The sequence below is a fragment of the Bubalus bubalis genome, chromosome 5, assembly GCF_019923935.1.
Source record: "Bubalus bubalis isolate 160015118507 breed Murrah chromosome 5, NDDB_SH_1, whole genome shotgun sequence".
NCBI classification, from domain to species: domain Eukaryota; kingdom Metazoa; phylum Chordata; class Mammalia; order Artiodactyla; family Bovidae; genus Bubalus; species Bubalus bubalis.
This window is the reverse complement of record NC_059161.1, coordinates 2,603,463-2,619,544: the sequence shown is the minus strand read 5'-3', so window position 1 is coordinate 2,619,544 and position 16,082 is coordinate 2,603,463. Positions and strand designations below refer to the sequence as shown.

Below are 16,082 nucleotides of genomic sequence, written 5' to 3'. Positions count from 1 at the left end.
TCTCCTTTAGGATGGACTGGTTAGATCTTCTTGCAGTCCAAGGGACTCTAAAGAGTCTTTTCCAACACCACAATTCAAAAGCATCAATTCTTTGGCTCTCAGCTTTCTTTATGGTCCAACTCACCCATACATGACTACTGGAAAAACCATAGCCTTGACAAGACGGACCTTTGTTGGCAAAGTAATGTCTCTGCTTTTGAATACGGTGTCTAGGTTGGTCATAACTTTCCTTCCAAGGCAAGCCCAGGTCTAAGCCCCCAGCAGCTCTCCTGCACTGTCTCAGTGGTTAACCAGGGTTCCTGCATCCACCACGGCTCTATACAGGCTTCTCCACCACAGCATTCAGAGTGATACTCTAAACACTGAAAGTGAAAGTCGCTCAGACGTGTCCGACTCTGCGACTATGCAGTCCATGGAACTCTCCAGGCCAGAATACTGGAGTGGGTAGCCTTTCCCTTCTCCAGGGTAGCTTCCCAACCCAGGGATAGAAGCCAGGTCTCCCACATTGCAGGTGGATGCTTTACCAACTGAGCTATCAGGGAAGGCCAAGAATCCTGAAGTGGGTAGCCTGTCCCTTCTCCAGTGGATCTTCCTGACCTAAGAATCGAACCAGGTTTCCTGCATTGCAGGCAGATTCTTTACCAACTGAGCTACCAGGGAAGCCCTATTCCAGGGCATTAAACACTAAAGCCATGTCAATTGTTACTTTATGTCATGTCAATCTGATGTTCCAGAACCTTCTGACAAACTTCCATCACACTTAGAATAAAATCCAAAACCTTTGTCAAAGATTAAATACCTGCATGAAAGACTTTCCAGACATAACTAGCTGCCCTCCCCTTCTCTGCTGACACGGCTTCACCACTGTCCCTTAAGCACGGTGGGTACCATTTTGCCTCAGAACCTTTGCATTTGTTGTTTCCTCGGCATGGAATGCCCCCTGGCCCCCTCCCCCGATACCCACATCATCTGTTTCCATGAGTCCTTCAAGTCTCTGCCCACATACAGTCTTACGTGAGGTGGTCAGGCCTTTTGGAATTGGACTCTGTAAAAGACAGTACCCTCCTATCTGCCTCCCCCCCAACCCATTTCTCCACTTTGCTTAATTTCCTTCAGACCACTGATCACAACCTGATATTTTCTCTGTTTGTTATCATGTTCATCCTTTATTAGAAAGTAATCTCAATGGGGATTTTTTTTCTCTTTTGTTCACGGTACTAAAGCTAATGCCTAGACTGTGCTTAATTAGCATATAGTAGGTGCTCAAGGAGTAGTTTTAGATGACTGACTCATTGAATGAATGAACTTTTTTTAAAATTTAAATTTATTTATTTTAATTAGAGGCTAATTACTTTACAATATTGTATTGGTTTTGCCATACATCAACATGAATCTGCCATGGGTGTACACGTGTTCCCCATCCTGAACCTGGGCATACACACCAAGGAAACCAGAATTGAAAGAGACACGTGTACCCCAATGTTCATCGCAGCACTGTTTATAATAGCCAGGACATGGAAGCAACCTAAATGTCCATCAGCAGATGAATGGATAAGAAAGCTGTGGTACATATATACAATGGAGTATTATTCAGAGATTAAAAAATGAATGAATGAACTTTACGGCCCAGCTTTACAGAACACAGTTTATTCTTTACCTGCCCTTCCCCCCCCACCCCCCGCCCCACAGTGAACCTTTAATGAACATCCAGGTGCTGCACTAGACATCAGAAATACAAAGGTAAAAAAATGGTAAGAAAAAACAAAAAAACTGTAAACAGACAATAATAGACAGAAAGATAAAAATAGACATCTATTGAAATAAATGCAACTTGTGATTCATTCTAACAATGAGACAAGGCATTTGGAAAGCCTATGGAAAGAGACCACTAACTCAGCCTGAGGAAGGAAGGATCCTGAGAGGAACAAATATTTGGCAGACAAAGTGAGTTGATGAAGATGTATATTGCACACAGAGAAAATAAGATATAAAGGCTTTCTACCTGCTCATAAGGGTCGCTAGGGTCTCATCACACTATAGTCAGAAAAATAAAGTAAAATCCGTGCTGAAACCAAAGCAGCCAAATAGGATTTGGTCTTTGGCCCATTTATTATTCTTCCCCCACTCTTCTTATCTTCACCCTTCTACCTGTTAGTTGCAGAGTCCAGCTGTTAAAAGACCTGACTTGGAAAAAATTGATTTTCAGAGTCAGAAAAGTTCAAGGTCATTTGGAGAAAAGCCCTAAGAGACATAATTGTTTAAGATTTTCTTTACCTTCATTTCAGTTCAGTTCAGTCGCTCAGTCGTGTCCGACTCTTTGCGACCCCATGAGCTGCAGCACACCAGGCCTCCCTGTTCATCACCAACTCCCGGAGTTCAACTGAAGTATAGTTGATTTACATTATGTCATTTTCAGGTATACAGCATAATGATTCAATATTTTTATAGATTATGTTCCATTTAAAGTTATTACAAAATAATGACTGTATTTCCCTGTTCTGTACAATATAGTCTGATTGTTTATTTTATGCACAGTAGTTTCTATCTCTTACTGTTATGCTTATATTTTGCCCCTCCCCTATTTCCTCTCCTCACTGATATCCACTGGTTCGTTTTATATATATATATATATATATATATATATATATATATATATATATGTTTGTTATACACATTTGCTTCTTTTGTTTTTTAGTTTCCACATATAAGAAATGAAACAATATTTATCTTTACCTATCTGAATTATTTCATTAAGAAACATACTTTCTGGGCCCGTCAACATTTGCAACATTGCTGCAAATGACAGAATTTCACTCTTTTTTTATGGCTAGTATTCCACTGCGTGTGTCTGTATACATCACATCTTCTTTATCCATTCATCTGTCCATGGACACTTGGGTAGTTTCTATATTTAGGCTATTATAAATAATGCTACAGTGAACACGGAGGTGTGTGTATCTTTTGGAATTCATGTTTTTACTTTTATTTTTGCATATATATGTAGCAGTGGAATTGCAGGATCATATATATGCTGAAAATAAGGTATTCTATAAAATATAAAGCTCTCTTAAAATGTTGTTAAGACTTAGCATGACCCATAGTTAAAACTCAGTCATATTTAGTGAAGTATGAAAATAAGAACCAGGGTTTTATACCTGTTTTTCCATATACTTCTTAGCCTTTCTGCAATTTGAGTACTCAGGCCATTAATATTGAGATGTATTAGGAAAGAGGTCTTACATAATATAAAGTGCAGGGAAGGGCCATTTCTGACTTCTGCTTGACAAAAGCAAAAGCCTCAAAGAGAAGGGGGCCCAAGTTGGACCACCCAGTCATGTCCAACTCTTTGCGACCCCATAGACTGCAGCACACCAGGCTTCCCTGTCCATCACCAACTCCCGGAGCTTACTCAAACTCATGTCCATCAAGTCAGTGATGCCATCCAACCGTCTCATCCTCTGTCATGCTCTTCTCCTCCTGCCTTCAATCTTTTCCAGCATCAGGGTCTTTTCCAATGAGTCAGTTCTTCACATCAGGTGGTCAATGTATTGGAGCTTCAGCATCAGTCCTTCAATGAATATTCAGAACTGATTTCCTATAAGTTTGGTTTGATCTCCTTGCAGTCCAAGGGACTCTCAAGAGTCTTCTTCAACACCACAGTTCAAAAGCATCAGTTCTCCGAAGCTCAGCTTTCTTTATAGTCCAACTCTCACTCTATACATGACTACTGGAAAAACCATAGCTTTGACTTGACGGACCTTTGGTGGCAAAGTACTGTCTCTGCTTTTTAATATGCTGTCTAGGTTGGGCATAGCTTTTCTTTCAAGGAACAAGTGTCTTTTAATTTCATGGTTGCAGTCACCATCTTCAGTGAATTTGGAGCTCCAGGGAATAAAGTCTGCCACTGTTCCCATTGTTGCCCCATCTATTTGCCATGAAGTGATGGGACCAGATGCCATGATCTTAGTTTTCTGAATGTTGAGTTTTAAGCCAACTTTTTCACTCCCCTCTTTAACTTTCATCAAGAGGCTATTTATTTCCTCTTTGCTTTCTGCCAAAAGGGTGGTGTCATCTGTGTATCTGAGGTTATTGATATTTCTCCCTGCAATCTTGATTCCAGTTTGTGCTTCATCCACCCCAGCATTTTACAGGATGTACTCTGCATATAAGTTATATAAGCAGGGTACAATATACAGCCATAATGGACTCTTTCCCCAATTTGGAAGTAGTCCATCATTCCATGTCAGGTTCTAACTGTTGTTTCTTGGCCAGCATACAGGTTTTGCAGGAGGCAGGTAAGATGGTCTGGTATTCCCATCTGTTTAAGAATTTTCCACAGTTTGTTGTGATCCACACAGTCAAAGGCTTTGGCATAGTCAATAAAGCAGAAGTAGATGTTTTTCTGTAGTTCTCTTGCTTTTCCATGATCCAACAGTTGTTGGCAATTTGATCTCTGCTTCCTCTGCCTTTTCTAAATCTAGCTTGAACATCTGGAAGTTCTTGGTTCATGTACTGTTGAAGCCTGGATTGGAGAATTTTGAGCATTACTTTGCTAGTGTGTGAGATGAAAGCAGCTATGGGATAGTTTGAATATTCCTTGGCATTGCCCTTCTTTGGGATTGGAATGAAAATTGATCTTTTCCAGTCCTGTGGCCACTGCTGAGTTTTCCAAATTTGCTGGCAAATTGACTGCAGCACTTTCACAGCATCATCTTTTAGGATTTGAAAAAGCTCAACTGGAATTCCATCACCTCCACTAGCTTTGTTTGTAGCGATGCTTCCTAAGGCCCACTTGACTTCACACTCTAGGATGTGGGGCTCTAGGTGAGTGATCACACCATCGTGATTATCTGGGTCATGAAGATCTTTTTGTACAGTTCTTCTGTGTATTCTTGCCACCTCTTCTTAATATCTTCTGCTTCTGTTAGGTCCATACCATTTCTGTCCTTCATCGAGCCCATCTTTGCATGAAATATTCCCTTGGTATCTCTAATTTTCTTGAAGAGATCTCTAGTCTTTCTCATTCTATTGTTTCCCTCTATTTCTTTGCATTGATCACTGAGGAAGGCTTTCTTACCTCTCCTTGCTATTCTTTGGAACTCTGCATTCAAAGGGGTGTATCTTTCCTTTTCTTCTTTGCCTTTCACTTCTCTTTTTTTCTCAGCTATTTGTAAGGCCTCCTCAGACAACCATTTTGCATTTTTGCATTTCTTTTTCTTGGAGATGGTCTTGATCCCTGCCTCCTGTACGATGTCACAAACCTCCATCCATAGTTCTTCAGGCACTCTATTAGATCTAATCCCTTGAATCTATTTCTCACGTCCACTGTATATCATAAGGGATTTGATTTAGGTCATACATGAATGGTCTAGTGGTTTTCCCTACTTTCTTCAATTTAAATCTAAATTTTGCAATAAGGGGTTCATGATCTGAGCCACAGTCAGCTCCCAGTCTTGTTTTTGCTGACTGTATAGAGCTTCTCCATCTTTGGCTGCAAAGAATATAATCAATCTGATTTCTGTATTGACCATCTGGTGATGTCCATGTGTAGAATCTTCTCTTGTGTTATTGGAAGAGGATGTTTGCAATGACCAGTGAGTTCTCTTGGCAGAATTCTATTAGCCTTTGCCCTGTTTCATTTTGTACTTCAAGACCAAACTTGCCTGTTATTCCAGGTATCTCTTAACTTCCTACTTTTGCATTCCACTCCCCTATAATGAAAAAAACATCTTTTTTGGGTGTCAGTTCTAGAAGGTCTTGTAGGTCCTTCATAGAACCATTCAACTTCAACTTCTTCAGCATTAGTGTTTGGGGCATAGACTTGGATTTACTGTGATATTGAATTGTTTGCCTTGGAAATGAACAGAGATCATTCTGTAATTTTTGAGATTGTACCCAAGTACTGCATTTTGGACTCTTTTGTTGACTATGAGGGCTATTCCATTTCTTCTAAGGGATTCTTTCCCACAGTTGTAGATATAACGGTCATCTGAGTTAAATTCACCCATTCCAGTCCAATTTAGTTCACTGATTCCTAAAATGTTGATGTTCATGCTTGACATCTCCTGTTTGACCACTTCCAATTTGCCTTCATTCATGGTCCTAGCATTCCAGGTTCCTATGCATTATCACTCTTTACAGCATCAGACTTTACTTCCATCACCAGTCACATCCACAGCTGGGCAGTTTTTGCTTTGGCTCCATCTCCTCTTTCTTTCTGGAGTTATTTCTCTACTCTTCTCCAGTAGCATATTGGGCACCTACAAACCTAGGGGGTTCATTTTTCAATATCATGTCTTTTTGCCTTTTCATACTGTTCATGGGGTTCTCAAGGCAAGAATACTGAAGTGGCCTAACATTCCCTTCTCCAGTGGACCACATTTTGTTAGAACTCTCCACCATGACCCATCCATCTTGGGTGGCCCTACACAGCATGGCTCATAGTTTCATTGAGTTAGACAAGGTTGTGGTCCATGTGATCAGATTGGTTAGTTTTCTGTAATTGTGGTTTTCATTCTGTCTGCCCTCTGATGGAGAATGATAAGAGGCTTATGGAAGCTTTCTGATTGAAGAGACTGACTGTGGGGGAAATTGGGTCTTGTTCTAATGGGCAGAGCCATGCTCAGTAAATCTTTAATCCGATTTTCTGTTGATGAGTGGGGCTGTGTTCTCTCCCTGTTGTTTGACTTGAGACCAAACTATGGTGGAGGTAATAAAGATAATGGTGACCTCCTTCAAAAGGCCTTGTGCACACACTGATTTATTCAGTGCCCCTGACTCTGCAGCAGATCATTGTTGACCCATGCCTCTGCCAGAGACTCCTGGACGCTCTCAGGCAAGTTTGGGTCAGTCTCTTGTGGGGTCATTGCTCTTTTCTCCTGGGTCCTGGTGAACACAAGGTTTTGTTTGTGCCCTCCAAGAGTCTGTTTCCCCAGTCCTGTGTGAGTTCTGTAATCAACGCCTACTGGCCTCCAAGGTCAAATTTCCTAGGGGTTCTCAGTCCCTTTGCCAGATTCCCAGGTTGGGAAATCTGTTGTAGGTCTGGTGCAAGAATTTATTTGGTATAATTGTTCTGCAATTTGTGGGTTGTCTGCTCAGCGGCTCTGTGGTGGGGTTAATGGCAACCTCTTCCAAGAGGGCTTATGCCTCACACTGTGTGAACCAGGTCTGCTGTACCCAGAGCCCCTGCCCTTGTGGCAGGCCACTGCTGACCCGTGCCTTCACAGGAGACACTCAAACACTCAAAGGCAGGTCTGGTTCAATCTCTGTGGAGGTCCAAACAACAGATTAAAAGCCCACATGAACTCAGAGCACGGCTCCTGCCTAGACACAAATTTTACTCTACCCAGAATGCAGTGGGAAACTCTGTAGAAGAAGACAGGAGAGTTTAAACTGCTGAGGTTTTGAGAAACTGCTGTCTCCTTGGGATGTGGGCCCATCACCCAATGCAAACGTGCAGAACCCTAGGTAGTTGTGCAGAGTCACAGAGAGCATAGACTGTGCCCCCGCAGTCTGCTGCGCCAGATGGAACAGGGCATTCACAGTCATGCTCAGGGGTGACCTACACGCCAACAGGGTTTTCATCCCACAGAATTTCCAGGGTGAGTGTTTTCTGGGGGCAAGAAAATGATGCTCGTGCACCCAGGAGAGGCACCAAAGTGACAAGCGCCACACCCCGCCAGGCCTTGAGGTTAGAGGTGAGGGACAGTGCACTCAGTCTCATGAGGCAGATGGAGGACCAGAGGAATTAGGATCTGACCATGGATATTCTTAAACAAGAGAGACCATATGGGACCTCTCCCTCAACCTCTGCGTGTGTACTAAGTTGCTTCACTCATGTCCGACTCTTTGCAACCCTATGGACTGTAGCCCACCAGGCTCCTCTGTCCATGGGATTCTCCAGGCAAGAATACTGGAGTGGGTTGCCATGCTCTCCTCTAGGGGATCTTCCTGAACCAGGGATCAAACACACACCTTATATGTCCCCTCCTTGGCAGGTGGGTTCTTTACCACTAGCACCACCTGAGGGCAAACTGAGGGCAACTGAAGCTAAAAACAGAATTCAGTGACAGAGAAACAAAGAAAGTTCTTACACCTTTGAGTCATAGGCTAAGAATTAGACTTGCTACACGTGTTATCACCCAAACAGACTTAAGCAAATGTTTAAACCTTTATATGAGCCTATTTGTTACAAATCTAAAGGTACAATCCTCTTTCACTTTGTGGGATTGAAAACAAAGGCTATATGGAGTTCTGCAACTGGGCAAATTCCTTATCTTTTTTAATATCCATTGTTCTTAGAGGTATTTGAGAAATAGTGTTTCTGACAGACACACACAAGACAATACAGGTCGGCAAAGGGCCTCCACCTGATACGTTTTCCTCTTAAATGAGTCACGTCCAGCTCTTTGCGACCCCATGGACTATAGCTCACCAAGTTCCTCTGTCCATAGAATTTTCCAGGCCAGCATACTGGAGTGGGTACCCATTTCCTTCTCCAAGGGATCCTCCCAACCCAGAGATGTAACCCAGGAAGTTTTAGGCATTTAATTTACATAAAAATGGCATGAGACCTACTGAGAAGACAAGTTTAACTTGCCATCATGAAAAAAAATTTTTTTTAACTTAGCAGAGCTAAGATCCTACTTAAAATACAGACCGGTGAAGATCGAAAGCTTTTGTCAGCCTTTAGGGGGAAAATATCTGAGTGTTTGAGGAGCTTTAGCATATCATTTCGAGAAGGCAATGGCAACCCACTCCAGTCCTCTTGCCTAGAAATTCCCATGGATGGAGGAGCCTGGTAGGCTGCAGTCCGTGGGGTCTCGAAGAGTTGGACACGACTAAGTGACTTCACTTTCACTTTCATGCACTGGAGAAGGAAATGGCAACCCACTCCAGTGTTCTTGCCTGGAGAATCCCAGGGATGGCAGAGCCTGGTGGGCTGCTGTTGGGGTCACACAGGGTCGGGCACGACTGAAGTGACTTAGCAGCAGCAGCAGGAGCAGATTATTACTGATAATGTGGCATCTGAATGCTGATCTCAGAGAAGCCTTCCACTTGGCAAATATGTCAGGGCCTCCCACTCCCAGAGCAGCTTGGATCAATGTCAGGCCCTGACACGGGAGATTCATTTCCCAAGAACACGTCGTTAAAGCGTCTCTGAGTCCAAGAGTCTGTTCCTTACGTCTGCATCCCCTTTGCTGCCCTGCATGTGGGGCTGTCAGTGGGGTGACCTGAGAGAGTAGCACGGAAGCACGTACATGGCCATACGTGAACTAGCTGACTGGTGCAAGTCCTGCGCATGGAGCAGGGCACCCAAAGCCAGTGCTCTGGGACAACCCAGAGGGACAGGCTGAGGAGGGGGTTTTGGGGTGAGGGGACACATGTAACCTGTGGCCAATTCAGGTTGATGTATGTATGGCAGAGACCATCACAATATTGTAAAGTAATTATCCTCAAATTAAAATAAATTAATTTTAAAAAGGGAAATAAAAAGTAAAGCCAGATCTAGAAAATTTTAAAAAAAGAAAAAAAAAAAAGCTCGCTCTGCATGCTACACACCACGTCTTGGGAATCCAAGGTCTGCGGCATCCCAAATATGCAAGAGTGGCATCAGAGACCCAGGTTACCTCCCGCGGAGGAAGAGTGATCACCCAGGCCCAAAATCCTTGCGGAAGAAGAGAGGCAGGGCGGGGCCACCCAAGGTTTTGAGTCACTTGCTTCTCTCACATCTCCCAGGACTCAGCTGCTGTGGCCTTATTTCCCTGGAGTTTAGCTGTGACAGGCCACTGGCGAGATTTAGAAGGTGTCCTCCGAGTATTTATGCAGAAAAGTATGGAAATGTCAAAAAAAAAAAAAAGTCAAATGGCTTTTTTTACGCTTCTTGCATGTGCTCATACAGTGTCTTAATTTAAAATAGCATCTACCGCACAGTATGCAACGTATTAACCAGCTGGAATCTCTGGGCCTTGAGATTGAGAGGAGAGAGGCAGCCACGTGAAAACGGAGAAGAATAGAAGCCTCGCGTGTTGCCTGTCTGATGAGAGCTGCCTGGGGACACTTGATCAGAGGGTCCACAGAGCTCTGCGACCTCAGATGAAGTCCCCCAGGGAAAAGCACGCTGTGCCTTCTGCTGCACTTTGTATTCTTCATGCAGAGGATCAAATCTGTTGCTTTGATTCAGTGCACCCATCGCGCTTTCATTAGAAAAAGGATTTCAGAGTGAATCTTATACTTGAACTCTTTAATTCACTATTAGGCAATTACCTGTAAAAAAAAAAAAAAAAAATTATGACTCCATGGACTGTAGCCCACCAGGCTCCTCTGTCCATGGGATTCTCCAGGCAAGAACACTGGAGTGGGTTGTGATTCCCTTCTCCAGGGCATCCTTCCAACCCAGGGATCAAACCCAGGTCTCCTGCATTGCAGGCAGATTCTTTGCTAGCTGAGCCACCAGGGAAGCCCCATTTGGAAAATTAAGGGGCTTGAATTTACTGAATACCGAGTACTGGTCTTATCACTTGCTAAATATTTGCATGTGTTGATTCTTTAAGCATCTGAAGTAGGTATTACCTCCTGCTTACAGATAAGGAGGGGCCTCCCAGGTGGTGCTAGTGGTAAAGAACCCGCCTGCCAATGCACTAGACATTAAGAGACTCAGGTTCAATCCCCCTGCAGGAGGGCACAGCAACCCACTCCAGTATTCTTGCCTGGAGAACCCCATGGAGAGAGGAGCCTGACGGGCTACAGTCCATGGGGTCACAGAGAGTTGGACACGACTGAAGTGACTTAGCACGCCTTTACAGATAAGGAAGATGGAGTTAAGAATGCTCCTAGTCACAGAACTAAAAAGAATAACAATGCCAAGTCTCAAAGGCAAGTCTCTCAGACTCCAAAGTCCTTGCTTGTGCTACTACGCTCTGCTCCTCCTTTTCCTAAAGACAGAGCAGTAGTAAATACCGTGCTGGCTCTCACAGTGGGGTCTCCGAGGTCCAGTGGAAATGCACACCTTGATGTGCAGCATCAGATGAGCTCCGTGGGAAACCAGACAGATGCTCATCTCCCAGGAGCCACGCTGCCAGCATCCCCTGCCTGGTGGGCTGACATCATTGTCCAGATTGTTCAGAGAAGATATTATCCCTTGAGGGGGTCTCACAAGTTACTGGCTGAAAAAGGAACAGAAAACAAATCCATTGAACGTTTAAACACAAAACTAACAGAAAAACAGGCACCGGGGCTGTCGGTTGAAGGAAATTACACTGAACCAACCTCTGTCAGTTCTTGGAGTAGCTAAGTAAAATGCAGATGAGGGACAAGGTGCCATAATAGGAAATAAATCCATTCAAATATCTGTCCCCAGTGAAAACTCTTGGGCAACAGAATGATGGTAAGTCTGTGGCCTCTTTCCATGCCTGCAGAGCCACAGCAAAGATGGAAGCCAGTGGAGGAAAGAAAGACACACTTTACATCATGGAGAAATGTGAGTGGTCTGGCACCCCAAGGGTTAATGCTTGGGAAAAGTTTACCTTTAAAACTGCATATACACAATCTTAAAGAATAAAGGCAAAAGGAGAAGGGGGCGACAAAGGATGAGATGGTTAGCCAGCATCACTGACTCAATGTACATGAATTTGAGCAGACTCCAGGAGACAGTAGAGGACAGAGGAGCCTGGCAGGCTGCAGTCCATGGGGTCGCAGAGAGCCGGACACGACTTAATGACTGAACTACAACAACAAAAAAAATAAAACTCCACATCATACACAGCAACAGAGTCTAACTGGAAATACTGAGATAACAAAGACACTGGCAGATTTGCCAAGATCACGTGAATGAGCCAGGAGTCGGGAGATGAGTCTGCAGCAGGCAAGAAGAAGGTAACGTGTACTCGCTCATTCCTGTTCGGGGTTTGAGACCAGACACTAGAAATGAAAGGCTCCAGCAACAACTTAATTCATGGCCCTTGGTCTGTAAGTGCAACACTGTGGCCTGTGATGCCACATAATTTGAATAAAGCGGATAAAAGTTTCTGTCTGTAAAGGGTATAAAGTGTAGATAAAAAGAACTACCACCCAACATGATACACGGGAGATACACAGGAAGGCTTTTGTACAGGGCTTCTCTGAGTATCACGAGCATTTAAGGAGGGTGATTTTGAGATGCGGGGAGCCGTCCTGTGTGTTTTAGGATGTTTGGCACCATCCTTGGCCTCTGCTCGGTAGATGCCAGTGCACCGTCTCATCACCAAAAATGTCTCCAGATATCGTCAAATGTCAGAAAGGAGGGGTGGGACACTGCTCTTCCTTGAGAACCCCCACTCCTTAGCAGCCAGTACAAGGGGCCTCCAACTCAGCCCTGAGATGATGGAGAGGAGAGGCAATCCAGGGGTGAGAGGGGCCGGGAGGCTGCAGGAAGGCTGGTCTAGGCTGACGTCTAGGCAGAGGACGAGTAGGTGGCAGCCAGCCAGAGGCAAGAGTTGGTGGATCAGAAGCATTCCTGGAGGTAGAAGCTGAAGAAAATCCCGGTTCCCAGTTTGGAAATTCCATTTGCTCTACTTCATTAGACATCCTATGGAGTGCCGACCATATGCCACAGGCTCAGAAGACTAAAGTTCAAAGGAGCTCCCAGTCAAGAAGCCCCAGTCTCAACATCTCCCCACGCTTGTGTATGTGTTGTGATTGTTCGTGGCGGCTGTCTTACATAATTTGTTACCAATACTTCATCCTTAAAAATGTTTGTTAGTGGCTTTGCTGCTACCGTCAGCTATCCCCAGCTTTCTGATGTTTGCTTTGAGAGGCAGGTAAAGGGGTGGTGTTCAAGGAAGGCTGTCTCACTGAGTGAAACATGGTTTGTCCCGAATTTGCCTTGTTTAGGATGCAGCTCAGAGACGGTTGCCCACGTGGCTATTATTAGCTTTGGTGGACAGAAGCCTGAGACCTATTTAAATCAGAGGAAAGAAAGAATTAAAATAGTGTGATAAACCTGAAACAGACTCATAGACATAGAAACGAAGCTTATGGTTACCAAAGGCGGGTGGTGAAGGGGAGAGAGAAATTAGGCGTTTGCAGTTAACAGATATAAACTACTATATACAAAAGAGATAAACAGGATGGACTATTATACAGCACAGGAACAATACCCAATATCCTGTAAAAAAAACCTGAAAAAGAATATACGTAACTGAATCGCTTTGCCGTACATCCGAAACTAACGCAACACTGGAAATCAACTGTACATCCATGAAAACTGAATTAAAATGGAGCGTGGGCAGAAGATCTAAGCAGACATTTCTCCAGAGATGACAGACAGCCCATAGGCACATGAGAAAATGCTCAACGTTGCTAATTTAGAGAGATACAAGTTAAAACTACATTGAGGTATCACTTCATACTCGTCAGAATAGCCACCATAAAGTCTACAAACAATAAATGCTGGAGAGGGTGTGAAGAAAAAGGAACCTTCCTACACTGTTGGTGGGAATGTCGACTGGTGCAGCCACTGTGGAGAACAGTACAGAGGTTCCTTGAAAAGCAAATAACAGAGTTACCACATGATCCAGCAGTCCCACTCCTGGAGAGAGATATATATATGTATCTCCAAAGAAAACCATAATTCAAAAAGATACATGCACCCCAGGGTTCATAATAGCACTATTTCCAACAGCCAAGACATGGAAGCAACCTAAATGTCCACTGATTGATAGAGGAATGGATGAAGATGTGGTGCATATATAAAATGGAATACTGCTCGGCCATAGAAAAGAATGAGACAATACCATTTGCAGCAACATGGATGGACCTGGGGGTTATCATACTAAGTGAAGGAAGCCAGAAAAGACAAACTTTATCATATACCACTTGTCTGTGAAATCTAAAAACGACACAGATGAAGTTATTTACAAAAGAGAAGCAGACTCACAGACAGGAGAGGAAAGGGGTGGGAGAGGGACAAGCTGGGAGTCTGAGATTAACGTGGGCTGTGTGTGCTCAGCCGCTCAGTCGTGGCCGACGCTTTGAGGCCCCATGGACTGTAGCCCACCAGGCTCCTCTTCCATGGCATTTTCCAGGCAGGAATACTGGAGTGAGTTGCCATTCCCTACTCCAGGGAATCTTCCTAACCCAGGGGTCAAACCTGGGTCTCTTGGGTCTCCTGCATTGCCAGGTGGATTCTTCATCACTAGTGTCAACTGAGAAGCCCCTAACGTACACACTATTATTTATTTTTATATATATATATATATATATATATATAATGTGTGTGTGTGTGTGTGTGTGTATGTATATAATAGGTAAACAACAGGATCTATGGTATAGCACAGGGAACCATACTCAATATAAGAACTCCTAAGGGAAAAGAATGTGAAAAAGAATATTTATTACACACACACACACACACACACACATAACTGAATTTCCTTGCTGTACACCTGAAATTAACACAACATTGTAAATCAGATATACTTCAGTATTTTAAAAAACTTGAAATCCCCTAAAAATAGAGTGTGATAAACCCACCCACGTACTTTTGACAGTTTTTATCTGGGTTTTTATCACTTCTTTGGCACCATCTTTCCTAGTTTTCCTTTGTCCTCTTCAACTACTTTCTACTTTAGTCTTGCTCAGCATTTTCTCTTGCTGTGGTCAACATTCAGCACGTGTGTTTTGAGAGCCCACTGTGTGAGGGCCACTATTTCAGGCAATTCTGGTGTTCCTCAGCGATGCCTGTGCTGATGAGTCTGTATCAGTGGCTTTCAGTCCCTTAGACATGAGATGGAGACTCTGAAAATGGGTCTGTTTTGTTTTGGTGGTTGTTGTGGCCCTCTCACCTTGGGGTGAACTTTCGGCCATGCTCAAAACCTCTGCAGGAGGAAAGGGCTGGCTGTGAGGGGCATGTGCCTTAAGCGTCCAGCGTATTGGGTAAAACAGCAACAAGAGAGGTTTAGCGTCCTAATTGTCTCAAATATCCTTCTAGAACAATCATGTGAAGTTGTGCCTTCAAACGCCACCTCTACCTTGATGACTGATTCTCTGATGCATCCAGGCCTTCCTCCCAAGCCTCACAACTGTTCCTACACACTCGCTAAGTGGAAAGTTACAGGGGTAATTGCTCAGTCACGTCAGACTCTTTTGCAACCCCATGGACTGCAGCTCTCCAGGCTCCTCTGTCCATGGGATTCTCCAGGCAGGAATACTGGAGCTGGTTGCCATGCCCTTCTACCGGGGGTCTTCCCGATCCAGGGAAGACACACTCTGAGATGTCCCACAAGCTGAGCACATCCAACGTCAATGTATTATTTCCTCCCCAAATCTCCTGTCTCCTACATTTTTCCCCTCAGTCACAGCCCTGCACTTGGTACCTCCGCCAGAATCCACTCATCTGACGTTCCATCCTCCGTCATTCCTACTCGTCACTCATCAAGAGTTGGGTATTCTGTCTTCTTAATATGTTTTCTGTCATTATGTCCTCTTTTTCTCTTTCTCACTGACTTGTTCAGAAAATCCAGATTGCCTTTGCTCTTTTGGTCCATCATACAATGGTCAGATCAAGTCACATCCCAACTTAAAAATCTGAAAATTCCACATTTCCCCACAGCTGTAAAATAAATGGACCCTTGCCACCCAAATTCTCTTAGGTTTTGTCATTCCTGTTCATTGACCCGTCTTTCTTCAACCCCAAGACCACAAGCCTGGCCCATATCTCTGTTGTATCTTGCCTGGGTAAGTAAAGCCTTGCTTTTGTTTTCCCTGTGCTCATTCTTGCCTCCTCCTAATCCGTCCTCTGCAGGGTGTCCATCCCTCTGTAAAGCCCTTAATCGCTTCTCTGTGAGCTAAGGACAAAACACCACCTTTAACTTGCCTGCCAGTCACCAATGGAGGCGGCCCCGCCCAGCCTCCCACCCCCAGACCCCCCCGGGGGCCCTCCACAATGCTCCCCTTCAGCTCTGCAGAGGCGCCAGCCCCTCTCCCCAGGGTCTTCCCACACAGTTTTCTCTGCCGAAAATACTCGTCCCTTCACATCTTCCCCAGCTAAGTCTTATTCATCCTGTGGGTATCATGAGTCCAAATAACTTGTGGTTTTGCAAAAA

The 16,082-nt window shown here is 44.1% G+C and overlaps 1 long non-coding RNA gene across 2 annotated transcripts in view; it reads right to left on the bottom strand.

The window, feature by feature from the left end:
* Positions 1-1,971: 1,971 nt before the first annotated feature.
* The window catches only part of LOC123333613, a 100,982-nt gene continuing 86,871 nt past the window's right edge, over positions 1,972-16,082 (bottom strand). Inside the window, exons 2-3 of one of the 2 annotated variants that reach the window (XR_006551002.1) lie at positions 11,009-11,165; positions 1,972-2,380 (exon numbers count right to left, since the gene is read on the bottom strand). This is a non-coding gene — a long non-coding RNA (uncharacterized LOC123333613). Of the gene's footprint in view, positions 2,381-8,944; positions 10,267-11,008; positions 11,166-16,082 lie in introns of those variants that run through there. The other variant, XR_006551003.1, reaches the window with a different exon arrangement.